At 33.6% G+C, this 19,526-nt stretch overlaps 1 protein-coding gene across 1 annotated transcript in view; it reads right to left on the reverse strand.

The window, feature by feature from the left end:
* The window catches only part of LOC108968549, a 261,840-nt gene that overhangs the window by 185,744 nt on the left and 56,570 nt on the right, over positions 1 to 19,526 (reverse strand). Inside the window, exon 2 of the mRNA XM_018932646.1 lies at positions 18,829 to 19,071. The gene's annotated coding sequence lies outside the window, so the exon portion shown is untranslated. The remainder of the gene's footprint in view (positions 1 to 18,828; positions 19,072 to 19,526) is intronic.

Raw genomic sequence — 19,526 nt, forward strand, 5'->3', positions numbered from 1 at the left:
CTCAAAATGAAGAACAGATTTTAGCAATATTTCTATTACTATTCTCTTTAGTTAGATATATTGCAAATTCTGTAAAGTATTAACTACTAACGGTATAACGACAGACAATTTCATACCCTCATTATAAATATTCTTACATACTTATATGGAGGTCGAAAAACTCTTTTCGTATTTCTAATCAAATTTAAACTTATTTTTTCTTTATAATAATAAATAAATAAACAAATATGTCCCATTTTGACCGACTACTTTTTGCCATTATTCCATCATTGTAAATCGAAATTTCCAGATGGCACAATATGATTGGTAGCACTGGAGATATACGACTGCAGCGACATACTTTCACAAAATACGAAAAAATTTTTTCGACTAACCAATATATAATATTACCAAAATTATTGAGGAGGACCCTATTTATGGAATAATAATTCCATTTGCTATTTATTTTAAATTAATTGAACTTTTTCACATTTTGGAAATTTAATTGTAAAACAGTATTTTATCGAGTAGGTCCACACTAGCCACAGTTCTATTTCTCTAATTTTTCGCTACAAAAAATCCTGAAATCAACGCATGTTTATGTGTGCGTATGTAAGAGTGCCTGCAATTCACCATAAACTGCTCTGGGGGTTATTTGGTGGAAATATTAAAATATTGCAAACAAATGCAAATCGCGCGTGATGCTGACATTCTTCGTGTGTTTGTTGGCGTTTGTTAAATGGCGAGCTGAACTGATTTCGCTTTATGTGTAAAAAAACCAGGACGTGAACAGTTTGTCAAATTAAATTATAATTGACCTTTGCCAYTTTGAAGGTAAAATCCCCTGATAAATTGGTTATATTCTTTACCAATTTGTTAAGCTGATTTTATTCATAAAAAGTGCCACTATGCAAAAATATCTCTCTAACAATTTACAATTTACACTAATTTTTCAATCTTTACATTCATTAATAGAATATATAGGTAAAATTTGGCATATTTTTAATACAAAAACTAACCTCATTCCTGAAGAGAAAAAAAAAAAGAATTTGTGCACTAAATGAATGAAATGAATAAGGTTTTAATAAAGAAAACTAGAAAAGACGTTAAATACGGCTGCACCTAAGCTAATATACCCTTCATAGGTGCATTTCTTTTTTTCAGTTTGTATGAAAGCTATATGCTATAGTAATCCGATCTGAACAATTTTTTCGGAGATTRTATTAATAATCCATGTCAAATTTGGTAAAGATACTACGTCAAATGTGAAAGTTTTCCATACAAGAACTTGATTCCTATCGTTCAGTTTGTATGGCAGCATTTGTTATACTGGTCCGATATCGCCAGTTCCGACAAATGAGCAGCTTCTTGAAGAGGAAATGACGTTTGCAAAGTTTCACACCGATATCTTAAAAACTGACTGAGTAGTTCGTATATATACAGACAGACGGACATCTCAATCGACTCAGCTCAACATACTGATCATTTATATATATACTTTMTGGGGTTTCTGACGCTTMCTTCTGGATGTTATAAACTTCGTGGCAAACTTAATATACTCTGTTCAGGGTATAAATATGATGATAGGAGATTCAATAAGTCCAAGAGAGGTATAATTAACGATCAAATTGGCATCCCTTTCATGAACATTATTCGCGTTTTTTTTTTGCATTATCACTTCATTTTTGTTTTCATTATAACTTTATAATATTTTATGCGCTAGACTCTCTCTACTCGCGCTCATAAAATATTCATTAAAATACGCAAATAAAAATAAACATCATTATTATGATTATTATAATGCACTAGCCGAAAGAAGAGGCGAAACAAAGTGTGGCTGCAGAAAGGTAAATATAATATAAAGTAGCGACCATAGTAAAAGAACGAGAACGTTGGGCAGACGCAAAATTAATGCAAATCCATGGAAAAGGGTGGAAAGTAATTAAAGATTGCCAACAGCCAATAGATGGGACTACAGAGTAATTAAAAAAATACACAGCAGCTACTAGATAATTGGAAGGAACAAAAAAATCGTGTTTCAGGGATTTTAATGTTTTCTATAGAATTTAACTTCATTGAGTTTAAAGACACAACAAGAAAAACTGAGCTTAAAAATAAAATTTTATGGTTCTTTTGCCTATATCAACAAGCGAGTTAAATGAAAATAAGCTCAGAAAAGTGTATAAAATGCAAGACCTGGCTGAATTTCCAAATCAAAACGGTAGCGACACTGTTTCGTGCGGCACGTGTATAAACGTACGTATACGTAATAAGATTGCATGTATACAAATTTATTAGGGCCATTCTCAATACGAGTTATTACTTCTATATCAAAAATGTTTTGAAAAATAAATTCCGTGCTTTTATTGATTTTCTGGCAAAATATTGATATTCCAACATTAAGAGGTTACATTAGTTTTCTAGAGCAAAAACCATACATTTTCAATATTTTTAATTAACGAAAAATTGTATTCATGTTTATTTTTATTTTTTTTTTTTTATTCCATTATATATATTTTTCAAAGATTTTGTGCAATTTTCAAAGGAAATTACCACGTCATTTCCGGCAGTCACTCGGAAAAAAGATGCATCGCGTGGGTCAAAAACTTGATGCAAAATTGCATTAGGGGTTACATAAGTTTCCTCAGGTAAAATACAATCCTTCTTCAAACATTTTTTGTCATATAAAAAATGAAATATTTTATTGTTACAAACATATACTATTAACAAAGAAATTCTGAAAATTTAGGAAAAAAACTATAAGTATATTGAACACGTAACTGTGTCAAGTTCCAAGTCTTTAAGAATTGTATCTCGAGGACTAGTGTAAAATTTCATGATGATCGGTTGAGTAGTTCTCGAGAAATCATGCTAACCGACTTCAAAAACAGAGTGTCGAGAAATACGCGTTTAAAGCCGGCGCATTTATCCTAGGTAGCCTCAAGCGTACAAAAAGTCTCAAGGCTGTATCTCCCAAACTATTACTCAAATCAACTTGAGAATTTAGGACAATATTTTAGAAGGGTTGTAGAATTTACATCTTGACAACCRACTTTGAATACACAGTTACGAGACAAAAAACATTTAATGTTTTAAAATACCACAAAACTGCGCACAAAAGCATGTTGCGTGCCGTATCTCGAAAACCATTACTCGGATCAACTTAACCTGTGTAATTGGGACAATWCTCTAAGATGCTATAGAATTAAGTAATACAATAAAAAATTAATAATTCTTCTAGTCGTGACACTCCTGTAACCCTCTAAGATATTCATTTTGCAAATTAATGAAATGTTTGATATTAAAAAAAGTGTAGCTGCATCATGAAACGGCCCACAGTCTTAATATCGCGCACGGTGTTGCAAAAGGCTCACATATATCTTTTTATATTATATTARATTTTAACCGCCATGACTCGGTAGCATTCAGTTACACCTTCAGTGACTTTGCCAAAGAAATTCCCACAAAATTTCAATTGAAATTTCAACTTTTTTTATTAGTTTTCCCCAACGAACTTACGACCGGTCGTGTGCTCAGTTAGGCACAGCTAGGTTTATGCGTCGCATTTCACTAAAGGTTGCACAAATAAATTTTAGTTACCAGCTGTCGCCGAGAGAGTAATGCGCTTGCACAATCACACACACACACGGGTGTAAATACTTTTCCACTGTGGCAAAAAGTTGTCGGCATGAAAAAGCCCTGCAATTACCTGTTAACTTGGCTCTTGCCAAAACAACATTTCCATATATTTCGCTTTTTTGATAATGTTGATAAGCGAGCGGCAAGTAATGTTCGCCACAAACCACGCATAAACCTCTGCACATGCATACACACACAGACACTAATGCAAACTCCGAAAAATTGCACTCGCGTAAAATGCGAATACTTTGTGCCGCTTTTAGCGGCTTATTGCAGCTATTGCCGGTAAATTTCTCATTATTAGTAACTATAAAGCTCAAATTCTTTTACAAAAACCAAATCCAAGAAAGTGTCATAGCTATACTGGCAATGGATACATATTATGGAAATCAAACAGGAAATACGAAACTCTATTAGAAATATAACAAAAATTATATTTTGAGTCAGCCTTGTTTTTGTTTATGAAACAAGCGGGTAGGGACAGAAAATCTGTTATGCAGTGATTTCATTCATTTGATAATTTTAGGGTATAAAGTCAACCGGAAAGGCGTGTGGATTCTCACATTCGTTAAACTGAAACTGAGTATGGATATTTTTGGGAATTCAAATTTAAGCAAATCAGAACCAATGATTCGAAACAGCTTTTAGTGGAAAAGACAGAGAACACAATTCTTTTAATTTTTGAGGAAATTTAAATTATGATTTACACTCAAAACTGTAAACAGATATACATACATACATACATACACACATATGTACTGTGAAAGTGGCAGAAATGCACCGACAATAAAAAAGGCTATAATTACTCTTCAAAACAGCACAACACACCTTTATAAATATGCATGTTTCATATTTGTTCTGGCATTGCATCAACAAACCCGCTGCGCTCCTAAAATAATAAAATGCAAAATACGAAAAAATAAATACATAAAAAACTGGATGATATAAAAAACGTGTACTCCAAAGGCCAAAGCGGAAAATAATAACAAACCACATTTCTCATTATTTTTACATAAAAATCCATTCATTCACACAATTTCGAAAGCTTTTTGTAACACATACGCACCTACTTCGCACGTGTTTGTATGTGCTCCCATATCTCATCCAGTTGCTTTGTGTAAAAAGTAAATAGTAAACACGGTGCACATCAAAACAAACAGCCGCTGCAAAGAAAACATATGGAAATGTATAACGAAAAAAACGTAAACACACACACACATATACAGGCAAATTTATTTGTGTGTATTTTTTTTAAATAACATTTCATATGTATGTACGTGCTTAAATACGAGTAATGTTAAAAAACTTTGTGGAGTTTTTGTTAAACGTATTTACTATTTACTTTGAAGCATATCGCTTTTATAATACCTGGAAGTRCTATATAGGACAACTCTCCAAATGGTGAAGCTCTATTGCATGAATTTCTCAATTTATGAATCTAGTGACGATAAAGGTCTAACTAAATTATTTCCAAAAATATCGAAGAAATTTCAAATGAGGCTGAGCTGATCTGTTTTTATAAACTATAATCGTTGATTCAAAAAGCCACATGGAAATTGTAATTCAATTTCCCGTGTAAATGATATTTCAAAAAATATCAAACAAAGAATTTGTCTCAAATTTTGTATTTCTAACCAAATTTCCTGTGCGGGATAGTTGTTTATAGTTTTACCAAAAACAAAAGCCTACAAGTGGTATAAGCCTTCAAAGATGGGTGAAAGATCGTTGAAGACATGACTCGTTCTGGACGGTACAAAGCCTTCAAAGGTGGTCGAGAGATCATTAAGTGCATACCTCGCTCTGGGCCAAAAATTGGTCAAATCAATAATATGTTGTTGGCTTTAGAAAGAAATWTCAAATTTTACTTTAATTAAATTAATTTACTTTTCAACTATGCTTCAAACTCAAATTTCCTTCCCACATTTTTAAAGTAGATGTGTAAAAAGTGTAAAACCRCATTATTTTTTGTTATCAATCATCAGAAAATAAGAGAAAATAATTCCTTTGGTTAAAGTGTTGCCACTTCATTTACATAGCTGTCAAAACCAAATTCTCGTGCTAAAGCCAACCCTAAGTTATTGCATAGGGAAACAGAAGGTCTCCGCATAAGCAGCGCAATCAGGTTGAGTTCATTTGAGGATAAAAAATCAAAAAATGCCAGAGGGCTAATTAATAATTAGTGAAAACTCTCGCAGTAGAAAAAGAGGAAAAAATTCAAAATGATGTGGCAAATTCGATGCAATACAAACATACATATTCAAACAAATATAAATATATGTACACCGTCCAACACACTCGGACCATACATCTGCAACTGAAATCATTCGCCGTAAAATTTTGCATAGTTTCTTTCTCTCTGGGTGCATAAATTTCGGTACTAAACCCGATGGTTTTTTCTTAATCTRTACTCAGTGAATTTGACCCCTTTCGACTTACGTCGGTCATCAGCGGTGAAGCATATTAAAACATCATTCGAGGTTAAGCGGCACGATTTATGCCTCCATGCCCAACAAGGGCGGCGTACAAGGGAACGAATTAAAATAACTGAAGCGACGAAGAATTGATGCAAAGTTTTTAATTTCATTAAGACGCGCTGAGGTCGCGTGAAAGACGCTAATAAAAGAAAATGGGGTTGGGGGGTAGATGCGATTGAAGTTTGGCAAAGGTTAAAATATCAACGTCCGCGGCATACTTACACTGATTGTGTGGCAATAAATTTTGGTGAGAACGAAGAAAAGCGGTATCAGAAAGAAGAATGCTGGCAACAAGAAAAGTTTTTAATTTTGCTCCTCAATGCGCCAATTTCTGCATTCAATTTGGAATTAATTAATTTTCAATGTAAAATCCTCGAGGAACAAAGGAGAAAAGGTGCAGCCGTGAAAGTATTTCTCACAAATATATGTATGTATGTATATATATGTAGCTTACAAAAGCAAGGAGACGTCCGGTACTAAAACAAAAAGAAAGCTGAAATATTATAAAGGGGACAACGAGTGATTAAAACCAAATGGTCGAATTAAAATTATAAAAAAAAATCCGAGAAAATGAGCTGAAAGGCTTCTAAATGCTGCAGGAACCTGGAAAGGTATCGAAAAGAATGAGATCCTTACAAGCTATTCATATTAGCGGCATACATATAAGAATAAAAGGTTTCAATAAAAGGCTATAAAGGACGAAAAGTGGCTTATGTCGCATACACCAAAGTTGGGCAAGGTCAAATTATCTCACCATTTAAGGCCACCACCACCTGAAGTTATAACGTATTATGATACGATTCACAACACAAAGAAGGGTAGCAAATCCGATGAAGTATATTTAGGAAAAAATGTCGGTGAATAGAATAAAAGAAAGCAGTAAGCAAGRACTAAATATGGACAGAACCATGCTTTAGATATTATCAAACATATGGAAATACATATGTTCATACTTTTTATAAAATACTAACTTAAATGCTTGGACAGCAGCAATTTATGGGAACGAATGTATGGTTTGAGATTGTTAACAGTTTTCCCAGTAAGATAATTTTMTGTTATATTAGGAAACGGAGTGAGGCTGCCGGCACGTACTTAAATCTGCTCCACTGCTTACATTAGTAATTTTTTGTAAATCTATATATCTCACGAATTGTTGAAGGTTTTAGAAACGACTGTTTTCCGAACCCTATGCAGTATATGTTRAGAGCATTGTAACCGCTTTTGGTGGAGTCAGCTTGCTATGACATATTCTTTGCGTAAATACCTTTTTTTAATTTTACTTAATCACACCTCATATCTAATTTGAAATTGAAAACCTCTGAAGCAAATGTTCAAAATCGTTTAAGCCAGTATATAAATCTCAATAATAGCAAGGTAAGAGAGACTTCTGACGGCATTAATTCAAGCAAACACGAAAAATGGATTATAAAGGTAAACCGTTTAAAAGAAACGAAATCAAGATGGAATAAAAGGACTACAAATATCAAGCAAATAGCAATGAAGCATGCGTAAAAGGTCAAACAGTTATTCAGGCGTAGACAACTTCAAATAAGGAGAATTATTTGGGAYAGGTAAACTAAAAGCATACTAACAAATCTGTGGTCGCAACGTGGCTCTATTTTACGTGGGTGAGCACAAYGAAAACGTGAATCGTCAGTGACCCATATGAAAGTGGAATTTCAGCGAAGTTTCTTAGATTATATAAGTAGACCGATGTAGCTTAAATACTAACGAAACATACTGCAATAAATAGGGTTYTAAGGCGTGATTACAAAATTTTTTTAATTTATAATTATACTCATTCATTTATATAATACAAAAGAATGACATCGTGAACCCTTCAACAAAAAAATATTTACCCGACTTTCTAAATTTCTACCCGCCCTTGCATCATTTATGACATTATCTGAGTGGAGGGGTACACACATTTCCACAAACATGTCTACAATTTAAAACGTTTCGTTTCCTATTCCCACAACAAAACTCCCTTTCTCCAGGCAACTTAAAATAGAATTACAGAGATATGTAAAAAGCCATTGCAGCTCAAATAAAGTACCTTGAGCTTTCTGTAGAAATATGTTGACAAATATATGTATGAGTCAACTCCAAAAGCAATTCAGCTTCAGTCACACGTACATAAATGCAACGTAATTCAAGCAAGCAGCCAGAGTTAGCCCACAATAAAATCACAACGCTTGAATGGAAGCCAAGCTGACTGATTGTTGCTTATATCCCTCATGTAAGAGTAAATACATATACACACACAAGTGTAAGAATCGTATGGCCTTTGCTAGTTCGTGCAACTGCTTTTCAATTTCTTTGCGTAATTTGAAGCTAATCCTTTAATTTAATATTTCATTTCAATTGTGAGTCATGAGGCAGTTTACAAACGAATACATGCATATAAGAGAAAATGCTCTCTTAAAGCGTTTTAAGGGCCGTTTAGAAGGAGATTGCAATGTAAGAAGTAAAGCTTCTAAGACCACGAATAATAATATTATAGATCACATGCTATTAAGTTTCTCATGCTTCAGGATCACAAAGCCATGTTCTTTGGTGCGACATTTGTGGTAGTAAATTTAGTGAATTTGTTAAAACATATATATCTTCTAGTACACTGCTATTTTTCCCTATAATAATTATGCTTTGCTTTGGAGCATATTGGCTGAGCACTTCTTCACTTTTAGTTCATGCAACTTAATGTCGCCCCATTAATATAGATAAATATAATATAGACACCTCTAAGTTCTAAGGCAACTTCCCGAATCTTGAAAGTAAAAGGCGTCTGGGTTAGGTTAGCTTAGGTTAATCTGGTAGGCCAATAAGGCATGAATAGGTCAGTTTGGTCCTTTTCGATACCAGATGGAGTTCAGTTGCAGACTGCTTGACGCGAATTTTAACAGACTAAGCGGCCTCACTATCGATACCTCCTCCAGTGTATCATATCGTGGAGACTCCAGATGTTTACAACGCATGTGGGACAAGTGCTTAAAAGATGCTCCATTGTTTTCCTGGTGCCCTTTTCCAGATATTTTCCTGCAGTCTTCTCGATCTGTCAGTCTCATCCTGCGGGCGTATGTCGCCACCAGACAGTGTAAGGTAAATTTAGTGTAAAAGGCGACTAATTTATAAACCAGATTCTTATGAGAAGCTACTTATTGTTGGAAACGGAATTAAAAGTGTATTCCGATAACCCACTGAAAGAAACATATTTATCTATTTTTTCTATATTTTGAATAACGAAATAAGCCATAGAATACCCAATAGTCCACCTGTGAATATTGACCTACAATCTGTGCACATACAACTTCATATAGTAGTTATCAAATACATTCCAAAGCACGTTTGTACTTTTTATCTAATTGCATTACAAAAACGCAGAAAAAACAACAACATAGGCACAAGCGCACACATACACATGGCAACAGCACTTACATTGATATATTTTCTCTATTAGTTAGAGTACAAAGGGAATGAAGAAATTTTGTCAAACACAAAAATTAAATTAAGAAAGGATAACAGCTTTTGACTTTTTATCTCTACCACCATTGACTATCTGACGTGCTGACTGCTTCACTCTCCGCTTTCGGTGAAACTTTTGACATTTTCTTGTAAAAATAATTTTTTTTATTTTATTTCAACGGAAAATGTTTCATGACATTCGCCTGCTTTTGAGTCCTTAGATGAGCGCCTACACATATGCTACACACGCTTTAGCACATATGTATGTGTGTATAGAGTTTATGTAAATATTACAAAGTGTACGCGACAAAAACTCTCCCATTACATATGTATTATTAACGCAATTGCAGCGCAAATGTTCTATTTCTTCCAGCTTTTAAGCAGCTGAAGAGCGTTGATAAGAAATGTGCAGATTTGCTAAGCCAACAAAAGAAATAGGTGCCGTGCAGCTTTGGGGAAAGTATTCTGATTATTTCGGTAGGAATATGCAGAAATATTTATGTTTAATTGTTGCTTGTCATTCAAGCGCCATGACGCTTATCTAACTTTTGAATTTCTTTGTTATGTCTTTAGACTGCTATTCGAATTTTTTCGTTGACAAATTTCTTAAAAATGTTTACGTCAAACGCAGAGTACTTCTGCGAAGACTGTGACGTTTCATATGTAAGAAAAACGAAATCCTTATGGAAAGCACACATGTATGGACTAAAAATTTGTGAAAATATCTTCACTTCATTTGTTGCTGTGTTTATGTGAATTTATTCAGCAGGTCCTGCTGTCGACTGATAACAAAAGAAAGCGAATTTTTCTCATTCCTTAAGCCTATTCTTCGTTTAAGACTCAAAATAATTATACCAAACAAACAAAATATAATAACAGAAGCAACATCCGCATGTGTGTATATGAAGAGTTCACTGATTTATTATCGCTTGGGGTTATTTAGCTTTGAAGAGGACTTACATTTCATCTCGTTGCCAGCGTCAACACATAATAAACGTGTTTTTTTTTTATACTTTGACTTTTTCTAGAATCTGTTTGTTATAATTTAACAGTTGGTGATTATAGAAATTGAAAAGTCAAAAACTCTCATCAGCACTGTTATTAAAATGATGTGTATACAAAATATACAAGCACAAGCAAATAACACTGGTGAACACACTTTTTGTCACACGAACATTGTGAATATTTTATTTCTTGCTAAAATTGGGTTTTGATTGCAAAAATTTCCTAACACGAAGAATATATTGACAAGGGGTATAATGGTCAAACCACCACTGTTTACAAAAATAGCAATATTACGTGATGGAAAATTTGTGAACTAATTTCGAAACACCACAAATATCCCACAGGCCATTTAGCACAGACGCATTTTCCTTCAGATTTATTGAATAGTGTAATCAATATTTTTGAACAAAAAAATTAAAATCACAACTCACAAACAATCATTAACATTTATAATTTTTATTTGTAATCTCAAAAATAATGAATACACCGGTCAACAGAATTTTTGGGCAGGGATTATATGTTCCTACCATTTTTGTGTTGCTTTTATGCCACGAAATAAGAATAAGTAGAAAATATGTAAGTTCTGCATTTGCTTTTATGTATAGGAAATTAAAAATAGAGCTTAAGGGGTTAGATGGGTTTGAAAATTTCAAAAAATCGATGTCTTATTAAATAGTACAATATGTTTAAGATATTCTCCTAAGAATTTACATCGAYCTGAGTAAAATTCTCAGASRTAGTCGGTATAGATCACTMACTTTAAATGTGTTTTTCTCAAAACCCCTTTTTTAAATCGGTAGACACGATTTATTGGAAAGTTATGGATCGATTTAGTACAAAGGATTTTCGTTTTCTTTTTCCATACAACTTATTTTTTAAGCCAATGTATGGAGAAAATTTTATCAAAAATTCGAGTTTTGTTCAGAGTATGAGAAATATAAAAATTTGATTTTTTTTTTTTGTTTTCCTACGTTTAAACACGAGATTTATGCATGTACTAACAGTATATATATTTTTTTAATTTTAAATAAACCAAAAAATAAGGCAATCGCACAGGGAAATGAAGTCTCAATGRCTGAATGTTCAATATTTTTATATCTAAATTTCAGGAGACATCGTTGAAATATGTAAAAGTATAATTTTTTGTACCTCTGAAACTCATCTAATCCTCCAAATTTAAACACTTAATCATCTTTCAGTGCACTGCCATTGGTAAGGTTTCTCACATTCCATTATACATATATCTTGATGGAAGTGTTCTCCTTGTTCTTCCGAATAAGTTCCCATATTACCTTTAAAAATATTTATCTTGGGGTGGAGTAACATGTCCTTAACTATACATATGCTGCACTCTCATATAAATTTCTTTTCGGCAAATTTGGATGCTGTGAGTAACGAACAAGTTCCTTCAGGAAATGTCCTCAATGGAGAAGCGCTATCAAGAGAAATGGAGCGCAGGGATGCTAGCAGATTATTGTTGGAGACTTAAAGATGACTTTCTAGAAGTCAAAATCACTAAATTGCTTGTCTTGCTGTTTTGTTTAAGATGTCTACATTAGTAGCTTAAGCTTTGGGGCAAAATTACACAAATTATTGCAAACGATTCAGTAATTTAAACTATTATAGGAAGCATTTGCATCTGCGTACATACTTACATATATGGTACATACTAGCTGGCATTTGTATATTTTCACGTATTTCTCTGTTTCCCAAACAGGCGAATAAAGAGTTTGTTACTTGTGGCAGAAAGCAAAATAACAAGAAGAAGCACACATGTGACACAAAGTAATGAATATATAGTATATCTTGTGTATTTTATATTGCGAATATAAACTGCACATGTCATGTGATTTTTTTGTTTTTTTTGTTTTTTGCTCTTTCTATTACTTTTTCGTTTTATAACTGTAGTTTGCACTTAACTTTGTCTCTGTCTTTTGCGAAGAAAAAGTTATTTCTTTTTATTTTGCCCTTATTGAACGGTTAGACATTAATCGTCTTAATACAATAAGTAATGATGTCACGGAGGATTGCACATGGACCAACATAAGCTACAGCAACTTCACAACGCAAAGTTGTGCACACCGAATATGAAATAAGCAAAAAAAAAGCACACACACACACAACAAACCACACATTTTCCGAAGTATGTAACCGCAAGTCAACAAACCTTTCGCATTTGGCTGATATGGCAAACTTTTAGAGAGTTAGAGCGGAGTGCGGAGCGGACAAACAAAGGATGTGCCGGACAATGTCTTTATGCACAATGAAATAAATAAGAAATTGCCACAAAATGCAGTTATACTTTTCATCTATTGACAACAACAATATTTCAATACAAGTGCTTGAGTTTGTATGCTTGTGTGTGTAAAATTGTACAATTTCTTTGCTGATGTCACATAAAAGTGCGTTAAAAGTTCTATAAAAGCCATTTAAACTTCTCTCTCGGCAGTATAGTCTGCTCTGGAGAGAGCAGCAGCATTTTGAGGGAGCAGAGTGATTGAACATAAGCCATATTTCCGACTTGAGGCAGTAAAAAAAAGCTGGTAAATACTACAACTGCTAGTTACCTTTTTAATTAAATAAAACTTTTAAGCATTCAAAAATAATTAAAACTTATAACGATTTTAATATTAATTTACTATATCGTAAACTCAAAAGAACTGTATAAAGTGTTAAATAAAACACAAGCATGCGTGAATGTTAGATGGCAAGCAGACTCTAGTTCAAAAAAGCCTAGGAAACACATATAGATGATTAAAAATCACAGCATAATTCGCAAAATTCATAACTATGGTTTGAGATATTTATTACCTGAAGACACCTATGCCAAAATGTAAGCATGTAAATATACATAGGTACTATATGGACAAGTATATATGTACATTTAATTTTATAGTTTCGGTAGATTTCTTGTGTTAAGCTCTGCAATTAGTTTGTGTGTGAAAACCAAATTTTAATTAATTTAAATCTATTTTGTATAGCTTACATAGACACGCAAACACAATAATATTATGCAATAAAATTCTATGCAACTGAAGAGCAAAAGCACTTACTATGCTAATCACTAAATTAAAAATACACACAAACACACACACTATAACACTTAACTGCTATGTAGGAACGCTATGTGGCACTAACATGTACGTGTGTGTGTGATTGTAGTTATGTATACATAGTGCAAAAGCACAAACAAAATTCAATTTTCTTTTCGACTAACAATGAATTCAATCCGACAAACCCACAAAATGACGCAATATGGCAGTAGATTGAAGTTTGTCTGTCAAAATTCAATGGTTAAAGAAATATATGCACAGAAAAGTGAAGAAAAAGTTATACACCAAATGTTGAACAAGAATTAATTGAATAAAAATATGAGATAAGCACTGAAAGTGATGACAGCGAGCGGTATTGTCAGTTAGCAAGTGTAAGGGGATCGTGTGAAGGAAGCACCGTATTGTTACGCTGCTTACAAGTGTGCCAGTACACGCACACACACACGCCGCACTCGAATGGTTTTATTGAAAATTAAGTGCTTTCTCACTCAGCTCTTGCAATTCATATGCAAATTTGCACCAAAAATTTCTCGCAAATACAAACACTCAAAACTCGGTTTTATCCAACAACCGTTTGACGKTACAAGGACATGGCGCCACAAACGCACCCATATACACTTACACACCAGTATACTCTGAAAATAATTGTATTCCTTTCTCACAAAAGAACGCCTAATGACAGCATACAATGGCATTACCTGAAGTATTTAGTACAATTTTTCTGATCCCCAATTATTTAAATGGAAAAGTAATCAGTATGGCACTGCGCAAACTACTTATAACTCAGACGTTTTAAAAAAAGTATTAAGACGAAACCTGATCCTCAGCAAAATTATTAGAGCATGGGTTTTGCATTGACTTCATCGGAATCCCAGATAAAAATAGTCATCTCATCTGCTCGCTGGCACATATCTTTACACAATTATTGCTGCTGATACATTAATATTGAATGGACAATAACAAAACAAAATATATGTACCAGTTAATATCTGCTAGTTACTAAAATCGCTTCAACAAAATTGCTCTCTGATATAAAAGCTGCAAACCGATATATCACACATACACGAATCTCATCTTTTTTCTTTTTTTTTTTTTTGTTAATACGCAACATGAGCCTTCTCTTTATTTTAATGATAATTTACTCTATCATGGCACCCAATTTGAAAATTCTCATCACTCCCTTCACTCGGTGTTCATGTTACCTCCTACACAACCAGGACTATGTGGATTTCCTGCTTTAGCCGCCCAATTCAACCCCCCCAAAAGCTATTGGCTGCGCAAAGTTCCAATATACCTATTCTCGTTTTCCGTGTAAAATGCTAATTGAGTAATTGTTTTGCGTGTTAATTTGTTTGACAGCAGCGTTCAGTATTTTTGTGTAATGAAAACACAAATAAAGCACACTGTTCGTGGCATGTAATATGCGCAATGTGGTGACTGCTTGTTTCGAAATTATGAAAAAAGCTGCTACTTACGTTTTTAGTGTTTCTCTAACAATGAAACTAAGCCAAGTTTCGCCACTGATTTAATTCCAAGACTTGAGAAACAAAGTAAATAAACAAATGGACTTAAGGTTTTATGTAATATTGACTCTTTTCAGCAGTAAATGGACATGCACAGGTATAAAAGATGTCTAAAACCAGAAAGAGAATATCAATATATGTGTTTCAATGTGATTTGTACACTGCTACTAAATTTTCTGATCTATCAATAATCACGTTATAGACTGTTAAAGTTATGCATAAAATGTTTTTCAAAAATTAGATTTTTTTGTGTATAAATCCAATTACAGTATCCAGCATAGAATGTGTTAGTGAAATAATTTTCCAAAATTGAATGAGCAGTAAGAAAGTAAGGTCTTTATGCGTTTTGAAACGTGTTTTTTCTAAATTACCTATTTTAAACTGACTTCCACAATTTCTGGTCTATTGCCGTCTATTGCCCGAACTGGATTTTTGAAATAATATTGAACCTTTGTTTCTCTCTCTCTTGCAATCTTAGTTCCGGCAATAGCTATCTAGCTACAGATTAACATGCAATTTTTTTTTTAATTTTTTTTTTAGATTAGGCAGTCTGTTGTAAATTTGGACGCCGTTCGCATTATCTACCTTTTTTCTTTATGGGTGCCGTTGAAGTAATAGATCTTGCAATTAACAAAATATTTTTTATCAAAAAGTGCATTAAAAAAATATTTTTCCATAAAAAATGCATAATTAGCTAAAGTTTTAAGTATTATGTGGTAAATTTGGAAGCTCTCTGGTTTTTTATTTCGCTATAAAAACATTCCGAAAAAATATTTAAAACAAGTCGTCGCAGGGGATGCTTCCCTCAATGCATACAAAAGTTAATTAAAGTTTTTTATGTTATAGCTACCTCATGATGCTGCACAACCTTTTTAACAAAATGTACATTAACGTATTTCACAGAACGCTCATACGGATGCCACTCACCAATWCACAAAAAACGCCATGGCACTTGTTTAAAGTCTGATATAATTATTCACATTTACAACTCAATTATCAGACCATAAATTAAAAAGTATGTTTGTGCTTGGAGACAAAAAATTATGCCATGCAGACCACATTGCTYACATCCACCCCCTCCTGAGGCACAAGAGGCGGGGTTGCAACTTTTCGGCTACTCAAGCAAAAATTAATCCAAAGTGCCCGCTCAAATGGCGCATTAGTGTCGTTAACAGACATTTGTGCAAGTGATCACTTAATGTAAATTGAATTAAACGCTCGGGGCTAATTGGCGCAAAGCAGTAAACTACAATAGAATTTCTTTAACTCACTGTATTGCCCGCTATAACATCCCTAGTGTCGATATGTTAATTTCATCACCTCCGCAACCGATTCAAATCCCTTTTGAACGATTAATTAGGGTGCTGGTGACTCTTGTACTTGTATTAATAATTCATGAAAAATATAAATATATTATAATTAAGTCAAGGAAGCTTTGCTTCGAACGAAAATCCGGTTTATAGAAGGTTATTTTAGAAAAATAGTGCCGCAAAAAGAAATTAATATCATAATTGGCGAAAATTTTACAACAGAGAGACTTTAGACTTTAATTATTACTATTTTCTGAAATGAATTTGGTATTTTTAAATTTAAATTGCAATATTTGAATATTTTAAAAAATAATTTCGGCAGAGAACGCACTAAAGTCCTGTAAATTGAGAAATTATTGATAGATTTTACTTCCTGCAGTTATTTGTTTGTAAATAAGTAAACGTCACAAATTACAAATCACCAATTGTCTATTTTTCATTTCCTATTTTAACATGTCTCTGCAAAATGGATACAATGTAAGATCCCATATACCAGACTACATAGATTTGAAATAAGTACGAATATGTGCATATTTGATTAAATGCTAAAAGTAGAAAGCAATTGATTTGTGGTGTAACTAGCGTACAATTATTATTACAACTAGCCATATATGTGTTCGTAAGTATGCGTACGTATGTGTGAAATTCATTCGTTCATGGACATTTCCGCCTATTATTGCCATAACCGAARCGCATAAATAACAAATAGTCAAAGAGTGATAAAATATTTGCTATAAAGAAGGCGCTGAAAGCTCGAATAGCTCTCTAATAGAAGCCCCACCCAGCCTCACACACTTCCTGGTGTAACCTGTTTCTGTACTGCACAACAATTTCCTAACTGTGTCCACTTTCAACGCATTTGTCTATATGTAGACATGTATGACAATGTTTACTCGCTGCTACATGTGCCTTTGTTTTCGACCAACTGGTCGTACGCACTTGACCAATGTGTGGCACATAATTTGTGGCAGCTAGGCAGTTGGTATTTGTTTATTATTTATGTTTTTGCAACAAGCTCAATGGTTAGCGCCATCCGATTGTTGTGTRTTCTACACACTCAATGCCTGGGGTAAGTGCTTTGGTTGCAACAATATTTTAACGTTTATTGGTGGCCAAGTGGTCGGAATGTCCACACCAAGCAAACAGGCTTTTCAGACCCGCTCTAACAAATACACGCCTGCACTCTGCTTTAGTTGAGCTAGTAGCATGTGCACTATTTGTACTTTTTTGAAATGATTTTTATGCCCTCGCTACTCTGACACATCATCGAAAGAAGATCATGTACTAGACCCCGTATAGAATATGCACAAGAGCAAGGCAAAGCAAGAAATAATTTTAAACTCACTCAACTAATAAATAATCTGAGACAGTTTTTACTAAATTTAATTGCATTTAAATTGGCATACAACGCCCTCAAAAGCCATTTGGCATAAAAAAACTGCTATTGAACTGGCATTAAGCCGACTTAGTCTAGTTTGCATATTTCAAATGACCTAARATCCTTATGACATGTTTGCATCAATTAATTGGCCACGCGACGGTCATTCACATCGCAAAGAGATACTTGAAAATCAAATTAATTTAGCTGCCGAAATAATGCCCACAATGCGAATATCAAAAAATCCTTGAATTGAGATGTACCACATTTCTGGCCATCGATAGTCTTTGAAAGCAGAAAAATAGGCGATAAATGGGTATAATGGCCGAAATTGTCCAGCAATAAATCAACATAAATGTTTTAATATCAAAATAGATATGATAAAATTACAAAAGGAATCGTTGGCTATGAGGTACGAAGGCACGACAGACAGTAAACGACAAATAAAGTCGTATAAAATATTACAATGGTATCAAAAGGGCGCTATAGCTACGCACAATAACGCTCAATCACGCTCAACTGTCGAATGAATTGAATAAATGTGTGAATGGATGAATTGAATACATTGAATGAATTGGCAAACTACGCACAATCGTAAGATGAAGCAATGTGCGACCATAAAGTGAGCACATACATCGGTATATATGCATGGGAGTGTGTATATATGTAAGAGGTTCAAAAGATTCCAGAATTGCGGTGTTTCAATGTTATAAAAATTCAATTTCGCAAAGCGAATTCAAGAAACTTCAACTTTAAGAATGTTTATGAATGAAATCAAATCAGAAACCGTTTACGCATCATACATTCCATACATCGTATGCTCATATACACGCACAAATTAACACACACACACATACAATATTTGCACACATTCACAATGCTGACAGTAACGCGCTATCGGAAGCTGATTGCAATGGTCCAACTAAGCGACAATAAGAAATCGTTGAAAACGAGAACAAATTAATTACAATGCATGGAGATATAAAGAATGTAGTAAATACTTACGTAACAAAAGAATATCGGCACTGGACACAATACTCGTATTCGTATAAAATATCGTTAGGAGCAGACAATTTCAATTGGCGATCAAGTGACAATATGCCGTCAGTAATGGCGTTTTATTTGCTGAGCTATTCAAAATCYGGATTCGTGTTGCAATAATATCTTCTTATGCAATGAAAGAAATTTCGATATTTCCGTCATGCCGTGACTTAAAAGTCAACTTAAGGTTTGAAAGTATATCTGCAACTAGAAAAGTTAGAGTAATGTTATAGATATACAATTTTGAGCAATTAATATTTTTTTTTTTATACATAAAGTTATTGATTAAACTTTGCCCACACAACCTTATCACAGAATATCTTATAATACTGGCCGGTGCTTACCAACTAACACCTTTTCTCAACTTCCAACATTTGCTGCTGCCTCTTTGCCAAGTATAAGTAAATATTTTGTTCGCTAATGCATGTAACTGTATAAGTATTTAGAAACTCGTTGACTCCAGACAAGTTATGTGCACACGCAAATGTCGACACATATGAGTGCAAATAGAAAGAGGTAAGAGACAAAACTAAGATGTCTAATGAAATTTGGTCAGAATATACAGGTAGCAGATRAGGCTGAGACTTAGTTAATATTTCTTTTGTTACAAGAGAGTAGTTGATAAGACGAATAGCGACGGTCATACCCATTATTAAACCAAA

This window comes from Bactrocera latifrons, unplaced genomic scaffold (genome assembly GCF_001853355.1).
Source record: "Bactrocera latifrons isolate USDA-ARS-PBARC rearing strain unplaced genomic scaffold, ASM185335v1 scaffold_22, whole genome shotgun sequence".
Lineage (NCBI taxonomy): Eukaryota > Metazoa > Arthropoda > Insecta > Diptera > Tephritidae > Bactrocera > Bactrocera latifrons.